This window comes from Sitophilus oryzae, unplaced genomic scaffold (genome assembly GCF_002938485.1).
Source record: "Sitophilus oryzae breed Bouriz unplaced genomic scaffold, Soryzae_2.0 scaffold_158_pilon_pilon, whole genome shotgun sequence".
Classification (NCBI taxonomy): domain Eukaryota; kingdom Metazoa; phylum Arthropoda; class Insecta; order Coleoptera; family Curculionidae; genus Sitophilus; species Sitophilus oryzae.
In genome coordinates this window covers 1,795,584-1,810,086 of record NW_022146269.1, presented here as the reverse complement: position 1 = coordinate 1,810,086, position 14,503 = coordinate 1,795,584, and the positions used below count along the sequence as shown (strand labels likewise).

The window sequence follows — 14,503 nt, the reverse complement described above, 5'->3', positions numbered from 1 at the left end:
CACATGTTAAAACGAGGAAGAACTTTAAAAGAGCACATAAATATTCCGATCCAACAGCAACTTCCTCGCATTCACTATTTCCGTCTGTGTATTAGCATTGGTGATGGAGTCTACAGGGTGTTTCAAAACAAATGCGAAAAACTTCAGGGGGTGATTCCTTGTTCAAAATAAAGGGTAGTTTGCTTTATAAACGTTGGGTCAAAAGTCAACCATTAGGGAGATATCGCGGTACAAATATGGCGGAAAAATAATGTTTTTATTTTTTATCTTGAAAACGAAAAAGAGATAGACTAATGAAATTTTACGGAAGCATTACTGTTATGAAACACACTTTCGCTAATTTTTCACTTTTTTAAATGAGTGGAAGGGGTTGAAATAAACTACCCCTATCATTCTTGTTAATGAAATTTAAAGAAAAATCTTATCAAACATATGCAAAAAAAATTAATTTTGATAGTTTAGTTTATTTAGAAACTTTTTTATCTCAAATCTCAATCTCGAAATTTAAAAAATTAGGTACTGTCAAAATTTGTCAATTTGTCAAAAAATGTCATTTGACATTTATGACATACTTCTTCGGAAATCTTGAGAAAAGTTACGTAACGTTATATTTCAAGTTCTTCTCTAGCTCTAGCTACTATAACAATTAATATATGAGAATTATCCACATAAAGGATGTTACTATACACATACGCATGGAGGCTTACGCTTCCAATAAATTTAATGTTGCGATTTTTTGCGATTTTTTTGGCTTAACTTTTCTAGGATAGAATATATGCCACTATCAAAAAAACCTTAAATGATTATGTTCTACTTTGACCTTTGCCTAGTTTTTATCCAAAAAAATCAAAATAAAAGATATTACTTTTTTACTTACCTTCACATTAAATATACCGCAACCGGGAATCTACGCAAAACACGTTATGACAATTTTACAATAACATTGACAGTAAGCTAAGGTCGTCCGATTCAATTGTTATAATACTGTGTCACTTGAATGCAACGCCTACTATTTAAAAAATTGTAGAAAAAAGGCAGTTATTGGACACAAATTAACTGAAAATATATTTTGCGCAAAGTTCGTTTTACAGCCTCTCGAAAGAGACTCCGAATATGTTTTTTTGCTAGTTTTATGTGGTTTCCTCTTAACTAATATGTTTCCAATCTAATGTTATTGCCATAAATGCTAACTGTGGATGTTATTTTTTGCAACTTGGTTTGGACATATTGCCTACTGTGCGCCGTTTTGTTCGATCATACGGCATATTAGATATTAATAATATCAACTATTAGATATCACTAAAGAGCGAAAATACTATATTTTTATAACAATAATCTTTTAAACTCTTAAGCAGCCGTATTTATAATATAGGAAATTCAAAATAATTAGTTTTCTGACAGATGGAAATAAATTGTCTGTTTATTTGACACTTAAAAAAAACGATTTATTTTGGTATAGGAACATTTATAGTCAAAAAGTATCGAATCAATAGTGACAACAACCTTTTCAATAGTGAAATAAAAAAAAGTGGGTTTCATTTGAAAAAATGATTTATGATAATTTTTTTAATCGCCCAATGTGGCCTCTCACAAAATAAAATACCCACTTCAAGGACAAAATCTGAAATAGAAGACTATTTTCAGTATGTTTTATCCAAAAAAATAGTTCGATGACATTGAATAATTTTTATAGGCCCTCAAAATTGCTTTAATTTGAAATAATTTTAAAGTTGATGACGTAGCGAAAAATACGCCCAATCATTGCAGAACCGTGCTCATGCGCCAGCCAACAACTGGCAACATTGCGATTTGATTTGACCAGCACCACCTCAACTCAAGGCCTATCAACATGATATGGGCAAGGCAAATATGGCGGCGAAGGCAGCGCATTACTAAATTGTTTACCTTTAACCTGAAAAGCCGGTAGTTTCTCGTTCCGATTGCATACCAGAAATAATTAATTATCTCTAGTTTGTTGTGCTTCTGCAACACGTTTGTTTAGTTCATAGTGTTCAGTGCATGGTGTGATCAGAAAATTGTATAAAATAACAGTGTACTAAAAATCCAAACCAGACATTCCACATAGGGAACTTCAAACTTTTGTGCTTGTACTCCTCTATTATTAATTATTTTAAGGTAAGAACTAGAAGTATTTATCAAGATATTATACCTAAATGAGTAAAAAGCCTTCGCCGCCAGTCTGCATAGTACTTTATAATGGTTACTCACAATAATCAAAAGATAGGTATTAAAGGGTAGGTATTAACATTTATTGTACCTGCATGCCTTTTATATGCTCTGTTCCAAATTGTTACGGGAATTATAGAGGGGGTCCCAATGTTTCTGCTTTTATATTCCCCAAAAATGACGAGCTTCGTAAAAAATGGTTGACAGCTATTAAAAGAGATAATTTCACTCCTACTAGTAGTTCTCGAGTAAGAAGTGCATTAAATATGCCTCAAAAAGACCAAAAGCCAAAGCCTCTGTTACTCTAGTGAGGATGTAGTTATAGCTACTGCTTACACTTACCTCACTATAAGTAAAATATTGGAAGAAGAACCAAGCTTTTTACATCAAAATCACAGAAAGATATTGACAACATTGACATTTGAAAATATAAATGGCCTGCCTGGATGTAAGTCTTTTTAGGTCACAATTGCCCTTCAGATACGTCAGAATTTATTATTAAATTCTATTAAAAAAAAAAAAAAAAAAAATATTTTATTGAAGAACTATGCAAAAAAGGAATGACGTCTTTATCACAAAGACAATGCCCTATGTAAAGAGAAAGAGTAAAGAAGACTAAGCTAAGGCGTAAGTTTTACTTACGAACCCTCAAAAAGCTATTTAGTTTTTTTTTCATATTAAATAGAAGACACATTATATTTTTATATGAAGATTTGAAAAACATTATAAACATATTTTTTATTTATCCTCACCTATTATAGTTTAAATTTATTCCCATTTGTGTAATGCTGCAAAAACAGAAAAATATTCATATTTTTGACCCAAGCCAGTGTAGTTTATAATTCGAAGAGCATTTACTAAGGCTTTTCCTAAGACAAGTAACTTCCTATACTGTCCATAATAGTATATATTTATCAAACGTTCAGTAAATTCTAAACTATGGTAGGTAAGTGTTTGCAATTGAATATTTAGTTTATATTGCTATTTTCTGTCATATATTTCTGGTTATTTCTTTTTCCGATGATTTTGAACACCCTATATATGCTACCTCAAGTTTGAATATTTTAACACTACCTACCTATTTTCTGAGAAAGCAGACCTTATTATAAAAAGTAACTAACTGATGTTTTCATAAAAGTAATAATACAAAAAATTCCATACTTATGTGGAGAACTTTAGACTCCCTGTATATTAAAAAATTAGTGAAATATTACGTAATCTAACCCGACATTTGTGTGAAAAATGTCTATTTAGAAATAAAACAGGTTTTAAAATACGCGCCAAATAAAGCACTTCTATCTCCGCCATATTGGAAAAGGTTGAATTGCCTTGTGTGGAGGTGGTGGTGTGTCAGCATGGTGGCCCGGCCGCGGCCGTGTTGCCGCTTTTCAACATGCCAGGTGTGACGTATTAAAAATAAAGTGCGGATTTTTATTCTAGGCTTTTTTGTTTTTATTTATTTTCTTAAGAACGACTTCAAATTTTTCGAAAGTGAGATGGCAGAAAATTCTAGAATTAATTGCTTTATTCAATTATGCTAATTCCAAAATATAGTGAAAGAGCCCATTCCATGACAGCTACCGTTTGAAATAGATAGCCACATGTATTTTCTTTATATCACAGTGGCTGTGGCAATCACTAAATTTGACTTTTAGGCTAAACAAATTTTTTGGCAGGCAGTTTTTTTCGTCCAAAAATTTAATTTTTTTTTTCAAATCGCTAATGTTAGATATAGAGTGTTTAACATCAATCATAGAATTTTACGGAGAACTTAAGTATATAATATAAAAAATATATTAAGTAATAAAAAATGGGGGCACCCATTTAAAATAAGAAAGTTGCTATCGCAACTGGGTGCTATATGAAAGTTACTAGCGACTTGCTATCAACTTCCGTTATTTCCGGACGTGCCGCCATATTGAAAATATTTTTAATCGATAGATCTCATTATAAAACAATGATGTGCAAAAAATATCCGATCTAGATATGGTAGTTCTCTAGAAACTTCTAATGCACGCTCATCTTGGGATACCCTGTATATTATTTGATCTGCCTTTGTTATGAACTTTCTTAAAATATAATATAATCTATACGTATTTTCATAAACAAGGTAAAATAAAACACTAAATCACCACAATACCCCAAAACACTTTTTTACACTGGACGCGCGTTTCGCTAACCATGTTAGCATCATCAGCAGATGATTATAAACTTAGTTTATAGTTTCTCAGTTTATCATCTGCTGATGAGGCTAACATGGTTAGTGAAACGCGTGTCTAGTGTAAAAGTAAAAGTGTTTTGGTGTATTGTGGTGATTTAGTGTTTTATTTTGCTGTGTAACACCAAAGGTTCCAACCCTCAACTGTAATAAACAAGGTAAAAAATACATCTCTAATCTCTCATTTGTCTTACTGCTGTTTTTTTCTGTCATTAAGGAAATAAGACAACTAACCAGTAAGTTAAAACATAATTCCGTTAAAAATAATCATTAAACTGTCGTAAAAAATTACTTTGGAATTAAAGAATTACGGAAGACCTACCAATCGGTCACATTGCATAAGGTTTCTATTATTTCTTCACGGTCAAACTTAAAAATGGTTTTAGTCCAATAACTCTTTCGATAATTTTTAATAATAGATCGAGTACAGTGTACAGTCACGATTAAAATATGTCCGAATGGAAAATATACGAAAAATAATAGGCCAACTAGGAATGTTTAAATTATATCGATTCGATAGGTCAAAATACAGAATACTGTAGGTACATCAGTAGGTATCAGCGATACTTTTTTAATGGTTTGTCAATAATAAAGGTTATTATTCTTATGATTCTATTAATTTTGAATATCTCTTTACAACTAGCTGAGAAAAAGATATAACTCAAGTTTTTAAATATCGTTATTCGGTATTTTGATTAGCCTAATATCGTTAAACAGTTAATTCACTTATATTTAACAGATTCTTAATTTTTTTATTAATTTGAAATTACCGAAAACTATTATTTCGAGTTATCGATCGGCTCTGATCTCTAATTTCCGGTTACCGGCAGTGGGTAGACGTTAGGAGTATATATTTCAAAATATAGAGATTATATAAAAGATATTTTTTATCAGACAAATGTTAAGTAAAATGATTGACATTATATGAAATATTATTTCAAAATAGGTAAACATGTGATAAATACAAAACATAGGTACTTACTTGCGTCCAGAGTAATATCTGGAACCGATTCTCGCGTCCTCCATTGCTGATATAAATGACCAGGTTTCGATGTTGTCGAAGGTTTTCTGGTACTCCATACATAATGACCGAATGTAGAGATATATTGTATCCTTTTGTTTTTTTTCGGTGGTTTGTAGATGAGCGGTGGTACTGAGGCCTTCTTGATCTATGGTTGCTGATAGGAATCCAGTTTCGTAGTCAGTCGGTTGCTGATAATCCTAGTAAAATTTTGTATAAGTTTGAGAGAAGGTTTAGGCTGTAGTTTTTTTTAAAGATAGCTTTTTATCCTAATCAATTTATTTTAAATACAATACACAGGGTTGTTCACCACATACGACACGGAGTATTGTAACTAAACAATTAGATTATTACAAATTGTAAGTTTAGGGTTCGTCGAAGGACTATTAGAGCTACAATTTAAAAATATTTTTACAAGATACAGAGTGTCCCAAATAGGTAAAAAATATTATAGTTGTATTTTTTTAAATAGAACACCCTGTATATTAATCTATTTTTAGATTCTACGATTGAAATAAAGGTAAATTTGATTAAGGTTTATCACAACTAAACCTTACCGTTTTTGAAATATTTTCAATTTTATGAAATTGCAGTAAAAAATTTAAGGTTTTATTTCTCCAAGGGTATCAAAGTTTTTAATACTAAATATTTACTGAAGATTATTTATTGATCAGATATTGTGTTGCAATAATAAAAATTTTACTACCTTATACAGAGTGTCCAAAAATTTATATTAAATAATTACTAGCTTTAAGCGGCAATAACTTGTTTAATTTAAATAGAACACCCTATATATTTTACGCGAATCAGATGCACAATGTAATTGTCTATCAAATTGTATTGTTCCATTTTTTACCCACCTCTTCAAGTTTTCATAGAAAATGCATTTTCTTATAATTTAGACCTCATTTATCGCTATACCCATGGAATATTGACATTTTAGCTTATTTTTAAAGATATAACAAATTTTCAAAGGGTACAGATACTAATATTGTCGATATATCTAGTTCGCTTATTTAATTAAAAAATAAAAAAACTGTTTAAATATTTTTTGTTAAAGAGGACCGATTAATATGATCCCAGTATTCAAACTACATTATTTGACTGTTTACGTTGTAGTAATAATTGCTCCAAATACTAAAAAATTGAATTTTGTGTGTGTATTAGACAGTGTGGTAAAAAGCAACACCTTATAGATTTTACTTCATTTATTAACGAATGCTTATTTATAAAAACACAGACATTCATTTTTATAACTTATTATTATATTGATTTCTGAGCCAAATCCACATTTATTTAGAATAATTTTTTAATTAAAACAATTTATAAGTATGTAATTAACTAATTTTTGGTGTTTTTGGTAGGAAATAATGATGGTATATTTAATTGGTATACTCTTTTATAAATATTTAAATAGTTTATTTTGTATGCCAATGGGCTTGCAATATTTACCACCTGTACATTTTATATATATTATGGTGCTATAAAAAAATCTGAAATGTCAATATTCCATGGGTATAGTGATAAATGAGGCCTAAATTATAAAAAAATGCATTTTCTACGAAAACTTGAAGAGATGGTTAAAAAATGGTATTATAAAATTTGATAGACAATTACATTGTGCATCTGATTTACGTAAAATATATAGGGTGTTCCATTTAAATTAAACAAATTATTGCCGTTTAAAGCTAGTAATTATTTAATATAAATTTTTGGACACTCTGTATAAGGTAGTAAATTTTTTATTATTGCAACACAATATCTGATCAATAAATAATCTTCAGTAAATATTTGGTATTAAAAACTTTGATACCCTGGGAGAAATAAAGCCTTAAATTTTTTACTGCAATTTCATAAAATTGAAAATATTTCAAAAACGGTAAGGTTTAAGTGTGATAAACATTAATCAAATTTACCTTTATTTCAATCGTAGAATCCAAAAATAGAATAATATAAGGGTGTTCCATTTAAAAAATATAACTATAATATTTTTTACTTATTTGGGACACTCTGTATCTTGTAAAAATATTTTTAAATTGTAGCTCTAATTGACCTTCAACGAACCCAGAACTTACAATTTGTGAAAATCTAATCGTTTAGCTACAATACTCCGTGTCGTATGTGGTGAACAACCCTGTAGATACTATATAGATAACATTTGTATACCTAGTATATTTACATCTTATGTTAAATTGTACCAATAAAAAAATATCGATAGTTTTTAAATATTTACATCCTTAGAGCAACTTAACAGGTATCATTATCTGTCTAACACGTTTTAGTAATAATTCCTCAATACAATAAAGCTAGGGGCAACGGTCTACATTAATATAGGGTGTGTCAATTAATCTCGATTTCTATAATAAACAAGTCGACGGTTGTGCGTAATTGTACACTTCGGAATGTGTAATAGATTTTCATTACCTATGGTAATAGAAGACGATATAATAAACACGAAAGAGGCAGTATCAGTGCAACATATGCATGTCTCTCTGTACACATTTTTTAGTAAGAAAAAATAAATTATATTGTATATTAGAAGATACAGTATATTGATGCTTATTAACATTTTACGCAGATGGAAATGTCGACAGTCGTTGAAAATCCTTTATATTAAAATAGTAAGTATTATTATAAGTCAAAATAAAAACACTAAATCACCACAATACACCAGTTTTGGTGTATTGTGGTGATTTAGTGTTTTTATTTTGCTGTGTAACACCAAAGGTTCCAACCCTCAACTGTAATTATTATAAGATTTTCAATTTTTAGTCTGTGGTAAGATTTTAACATACTTTTAATACCATTAGTTAGAGGTTAGAGCATACTAAAATTAGTTTAGATAACTTTTTCTTGAGGCACCTATTTACTTTTTATCTTGAGCTGGTATACAATAAATTTGAGAAATTTCTCATTTCAGAAAACCGTTTTTATTTTTTCAAGTTAATTTTGTGTTAATTTGAATATATTTGAAAATAACTCATCCTCATTGTTATTTTTTTGCAATGCTTTGTGATTTTTTATATACCCATTCTTTTTTAATAAATAAAATATTTTTCCATTTTTGGTACACTTATTAACGTTTTGTAGTAATAATAATCCCACTTTAACTACCTACACTCAGCTTGGTTACTAAAGTAGATTAAACACGACGAATGGTATATAAATAAACCGTTATAAGCTATAAAACATAGATACATGAGCAGTTATATTTCTCGGCAAGGTAAATTTTCTAAAATCATTCCTCTGATAATTTATAATTATTTTATCAAATGGGGATCAACGATTTTGGAACATCATTCAATCAATCCCTTGTGCGTTCAGAAGAAGGTCATTCAAATATAAATGACTGAATTAGTAAAACCAGAGAATTTACATTGGAATCTCATGGATTTTATAACACAAAATTACACAAATCTGCGAATCTTGGACGTACGTTTTGCTAACTACTGTAATATATACCTTAAATGTATGTTACTACAACTTCATTAAAATTAACCGGTGGTCTAAAAAAGTATTTAAGAATGTTGCTATTAAAACTTGTGCTTAGCGCTAGTTCTACTTAATTTATTAGATAAAATATATTTACTAAAAAGAATCGAACATTTATAAAATATTATAAATATGATTAGAAAATTGTTGGCTAGGCTTGAAGATTAATCATAATGAGATTCAAAGAAAATATGGCTCAATTAAGACGTAACCACGGTGGATAAATCCTCAACATATTTTTGATAAAAATTGTTACATAGACGTTAGTAATTCAAAATAAATAATTAAACATTTATGGCAATGTCCAATAAATAAATGGGAAGTCAGTTTAAACAGAAAAAACGGATATATTTCTTCTAGTTCTCTACCGGGTGCGTCTCAAAAGTGGTTCACCCCTATAACTATTTTATTTTTCCAGTTAAAACAATAAGATTTGGTATGTTAGTATATGATAAATTAGGATTGGTTGACATATTCTATTGTTTTCGGTCACTTCCGGTTTCACCGGAAATAACTACAAATTTTAATTTTTAAATGGCACACTCGGTATTTTTTTACTTTGTTCGATAGAAAATGATACTCTGAATAGAATAACATATCATATGTCAACTTTTGACATTTTGGCATATGGTTTATTTGACATTGTAATATGCGGTTAAGCTAACCTAAATGACAATTTGACTCGAAATACCAAGTATGTGGTATCAAATTATTCTTAAAAAAAATGCTTTTTCCAAATATGCTAATGAGCCACTCTCGTTCCATTTGAAAAAATTGAAATATGACTAAAAATACGATTTGGGTATCTTTTAACCGGCCAGGATAGGACACTTAAAACATTAGACGATCAAATCTATTTTTTCAAGGCTCCTTGATTAAATATTAGTGTTTTTAACACCAGCCATGGCTAGATTTAAATTAAAATACAATTTGTTTGTTGTTGTGAATATGTCAAAAGTTGACATATGATATGTCATTCGATTCAGAGTGTCATTTTCTATCGAATAAAGTAAAAAAATACCGAGGGTACCTTTTAAAAATCAAAAGTTGTAGTAATTTCGGGTGAAACAGGAAGTGACCGAAAACAATTGAATTCGTCAATCAATCCTAATTTATGTCATATACTAACATGCCAAATCTCATTATTTTACCTGAAAAAATAAAAGCGTTATAGGGGTGAGCCACCTTTGAGACGCATCCGGTATACATTTTGTTTTATTTTTTATAATTTATTTTTAAGGCTAATTTACACGTATCCAAAATTTCTTTTTAGTAATTGTCATTGTCATTTGATTTGGGGTTATGATTTTATTGACGAAATGACAGTTAAAACATGATAGTTAAAACATGTTTTATTGATACAAGCACAGACAACATAAACGAAGGTATAATAGTTAATAATATAAAATAACATATGTAAATGAAGATAAATAATTAAATATGAACAAACGAAGCTAAATCGAAAAATGTTATGGAATAATATAACAGGAAAGTGGATATTGTGGGTATTTTTTACTTTGTCAAATTTATAACATTTGATTTTATAATTTGATTAACGATTTCCGGGCTAATATAGTGATTTTCCGGGATCAGGAAAAACCTGGCAATACATGTATAAATGACCAACACTGTATAAATAACCTACGCTACCAAAACGCTACTGTTGTCTATATCCATTTTCGTTTCGAAATTACAGTAGAAATAAATTAGTGTATTAGTGCGAATAACTCATCATTATAAATCACAAATTTTATAAATTACTATCATAAAATGATTGAGAGCCTAATGCTGATAAAGCAGGATATGACATAACGTGTTGTATATAATGACGTATACGATTAGTACAAATTAATATACCAGGATAAATAAACCAGGTGAGACCGAATTTATCCCGGATGACAGAAATTTTTATTTTCTTATTTCAAAAGTCTCATTTAACACTAATTATTTTCTTTTCAATTACTTTTTAAATTAGTATAAATGAATGTAAAATTTTAAAAAATTCGAATTGATAAATACCAAATTGCAAATGTACTAAAATATTCATTAATTCATTCAATTCATTTCGATTGGCGCCATGCTGAACTCTGACATCATGTTTCAAATTCTAAAAAAACTTACTACCGCTGATATTTAGGGAAAAACGAATTTTCTCGGTTTCTTTTTTGACTTTTTTCATTTTGGAAAGATATGACAATACAAATAAATGTATTGTTACATTCTGTTGGTACTTTTCCTGCTTGACAAAAGTTGATGTTATTAGATATTTTATTATCAAACGTTTCGTTTTTTGGCAACCCTCATCAACTTTTTTTTTTAAAATACAGACCTGGATTTAAAAAACTGGGGTTTCATAAAAATTTTGTAGAGTACTGAGTAAACCCTAACTTTGCCCTAACTGAGAAAAAAAACAGAAAAAATCCAGTGGTTTGGATATTCAAAATTTAAGCCAATTTTTTTTTAATTTTCGAAATAAAATATTTGGGCTAATTTGAACTTATTCGAAAAACGGCGAAGAAAAAATATAGTTACGATATAGTACGAAGGGTATCCCTTCCACGGTTGAGGTTTAGCCCTCCATGTCCTTCATAGTCGAGGAGCTTATCTCCGGCTGAGGTACCCTTGAGGTGGAGGCTGGAGGATCTGTCAATATTTTTTCTACCTTTTTAACTTGGTCTCTCCTTAGACCTGATACCGGTGTTGTCACGAATCTATAATAGAATCACAGAGAACATATGTTATCTGTGATAGAATCCCTCTTTCTCTATTGCCTCCTAGGGCAACGGCCCAGCTACGTCAAAACACCAGTTCCCATTAGAACACCGAAGTTAAGCGACGTAAGGCGATACTAGTGGATGGACGGGTGACCCGTTCAAAACTCTGTATCATGCCGTTGTCCAATAAAGGCAAAAGTGTAAAATCTATTGACACACACTGCTCATTCACGATTCACGCCGGTTGGAGGCCGGATGAGATCGGATATCTCGTGAGTAAGAGTTGATTTAGACACTTGCCATTGAGCATGATATGTCGAGGACCGCGGTTCGGATTCCGCGTAAACAAAGTAGGCCCCGTCCAGATTAGCCTTGGCAGCAAAAAGGAAACGTTAACTGAAATCTTTACTTTTACTTTTCTATGGCCTCCTTGGATTTGAGGTCAATTATACCGCAAGGGTTAGTCGGTCCACTTCTACAGAGCTCTGCAAGGGAGACGAGAATACAATGGGTTGCCCCCTGGTGCCCCAAGGTTGAGATCAGTAGAGGCTAGTCTTCTATCTAACCACGCATCCCTTTGGCCTGGTCCCGCCATCATAGGATCTAGGTTTTTGGTGAGGTTGTCTCCTCTTGGTCCGGACGGTTAAGCTAAGACCCCCCACACCCTCTGCCCGTGATACATGATCAGAGACAGTAGAGGGTGCCTGGTATGATGGACAGAGTAGTCTCATCCGGCATCGTTATGCATATTGGTGCAATTCCCTGGCCACGACGCTACAGTCAGGGACAAGACAATGAGATGCTCTTTAGACCCAGCTAAAGTTACAGAGGGGATTGCCACTAACACCTGATCAGGAGCTTCCCCACCAACGACAAGGTTTCGCATCTCCTAGAGGAAGAAGGCCCATCCTTTATATAATAATAATCAGAATTGTTGATCATTTAATTTATCTTTTTTTTTTAATTGCTTTTGCTTCTACAATGAGATGTATGCAACCTATAATTTTATATCTTGATATTTAATTATTAATACTCTTTTTTAATACTTGGTTTGGTTTTGTTTTAGGTATACATATATCGACGGTGGGAGATGGAAACCAAAATTGTCTTTAATTTTCAGTAAATAAGTAGGTATGCTTTCTTATTTACAAGTTTATTATTAAAAAGTATTATTTTCAAGAGGTGTTGGTTTGGTTGTTTTTTCCATATATTATAGATTTCGCATTTTTGTGTCTTATAATTCTAAGGAACTGCCCTAAAAATCTTTTAAAAATTTAGATTTGTTTCATTACCTACTTTATAGTCTTTGTTTATGAATGATATAAGAATAAAAATATTTTAAGCCGCCCCTTGAATAGCACTATAAAGTCGAAACATAAGTAGAAAAAAAAGCTGCAATACTTTTAGAATATTAAAAAACATTTATTGTTTTTTTCTAGGTATTGCTATCCATAGCATTACAAAACATTTCACTAAAATCATCTTCAGAAAGTGTGGAAATTATTACACTTTTATTTTCTTTATTTAACAATAAATCATTGAGAAGTACCTATGCAAGCTATAATTTCACATCACAGCAAGCATGAAATATTTAAAATTATTTTTATTATTTCATATATGGTGGCGTTTGTTTCTTTTAATTTACAGTTGAAATAGTTGAACGAAAATATCATAGTTTCCTGTTCTGAATGGATGTACCATTAGTGGTCTAGCATAACTTCCTTAATTTTTTTCTGTTACTTTCTCTGGTTTGATTGATTTCTTTTTTACTTATAAAGAATGTTGTACATCTTCGTTCTTTGTACAAACACATATTTTTTTACCGTTTTCGATTGTCAAGTGTCTATGAGTTCTTAAGAGGTGGACTACCGACTAGTGTGTTTCCATCTTTTTGGAGGTCTTCCAGGCTGTCTCTTTCCAACCGGCTTCCCTTCCAGAGCTGTACGTGGAAGCCTGTTTTCTTCCATGCATTTAACCAATCTTATTACGTCCTGTAGGGGGTGATTCCTTGTTCAAAATAAAGGGTAGTTTGCTTTATAAACGTTGGGTCAAAAGTCAACCATTAGGGAGATATCACGGTACAAAGATGGCGGAAAAATAATGTTTTTATTTTTTATCTTGAAAACGAAAAGAGATAGACTAATAAAATTTTATGGAAGCATTACTGTTATGAAAACACACTTTCTGGTAATTTTTTCACTTTTTTAAAATGAGTGGAAGGGGTTGAAATAAACTACCCCTATCATTCTTGTTAACGGGCAATAAATTTAAAAGAAAACAGTTTTCTACAAACAAAATTTAAAAGAATTTTGTGCAGTGTTGCCATTGTGTAATTCATATCGTAATACTTCCTGATAAAGCCTACCTTCAAATTTGCTACATCATTTAAACATATTAAAATAGATCAGAGCTGTTTTTTTCAGTGTGCCATGTTAGTTGGAATTAAATCTTATGAGCTAAATTACAATCACTTCCTGACGTTTGATTGTATAATTGAATCCTGAATTTTCATTGTAATTCGGCGACAATATAATAAGTATTGTTCTACTGTATATGTATGTATTATGATACCACTTCCTGACGTTCGATTGTGTTCATACCAAGTTCATATTGTATAATCGGAAAAAACGGCGTTAGCGATAGCTATGAAATGAATTTCACTGTCATTTTATATGTAAATTTATATGGGAAATGTCATCGATCGTACTTTTCCAGCCAACTGGACGCCGTTTTTTTCAGAAGCATATATCAAGTGATACCATAATATAGTACTATATTACGATACATGGCGTTCGATTGGGCTTAAACTTGGTATACTATATCTTCAGTGACATTGTAATATCATGGTATCATGGAGCATATAAAGTGGTA

The 14,503-nt window shown here is 30.8% G+C and overlaps 1 protein-coding gene across 8 annotated transcripts in view; it reads left to right on the top strand.

The window, feature by feature from the left end:
• The first annotated feature begins 12,741 nt into the window (after nucleotides 1-12,741).
• The window catches only part of LOC115879850 (rap guanine nucleotide exchange factor 2), a 329,414-nt gene continuing 327,652 nt past the window's right edge, over nucleotides 12,742-14,503 (top strand). For 7 of the 8 annotated variants that reach the window (XM_030896864.1, XM_030896851.1, XM_030896859.1 and 4 more), the window contains exon 1: nucleotides 12,744-12,759. The gene's annotated coding sequence lies outside the window, so the exon portion shown is untranslated. Of the gene's footprint in view, nucleotides 12,760-14,503 lie in introns of all 8 variants that reach the window. The other variant, XM_030896855.1, reaches the window with a different exon arrangement.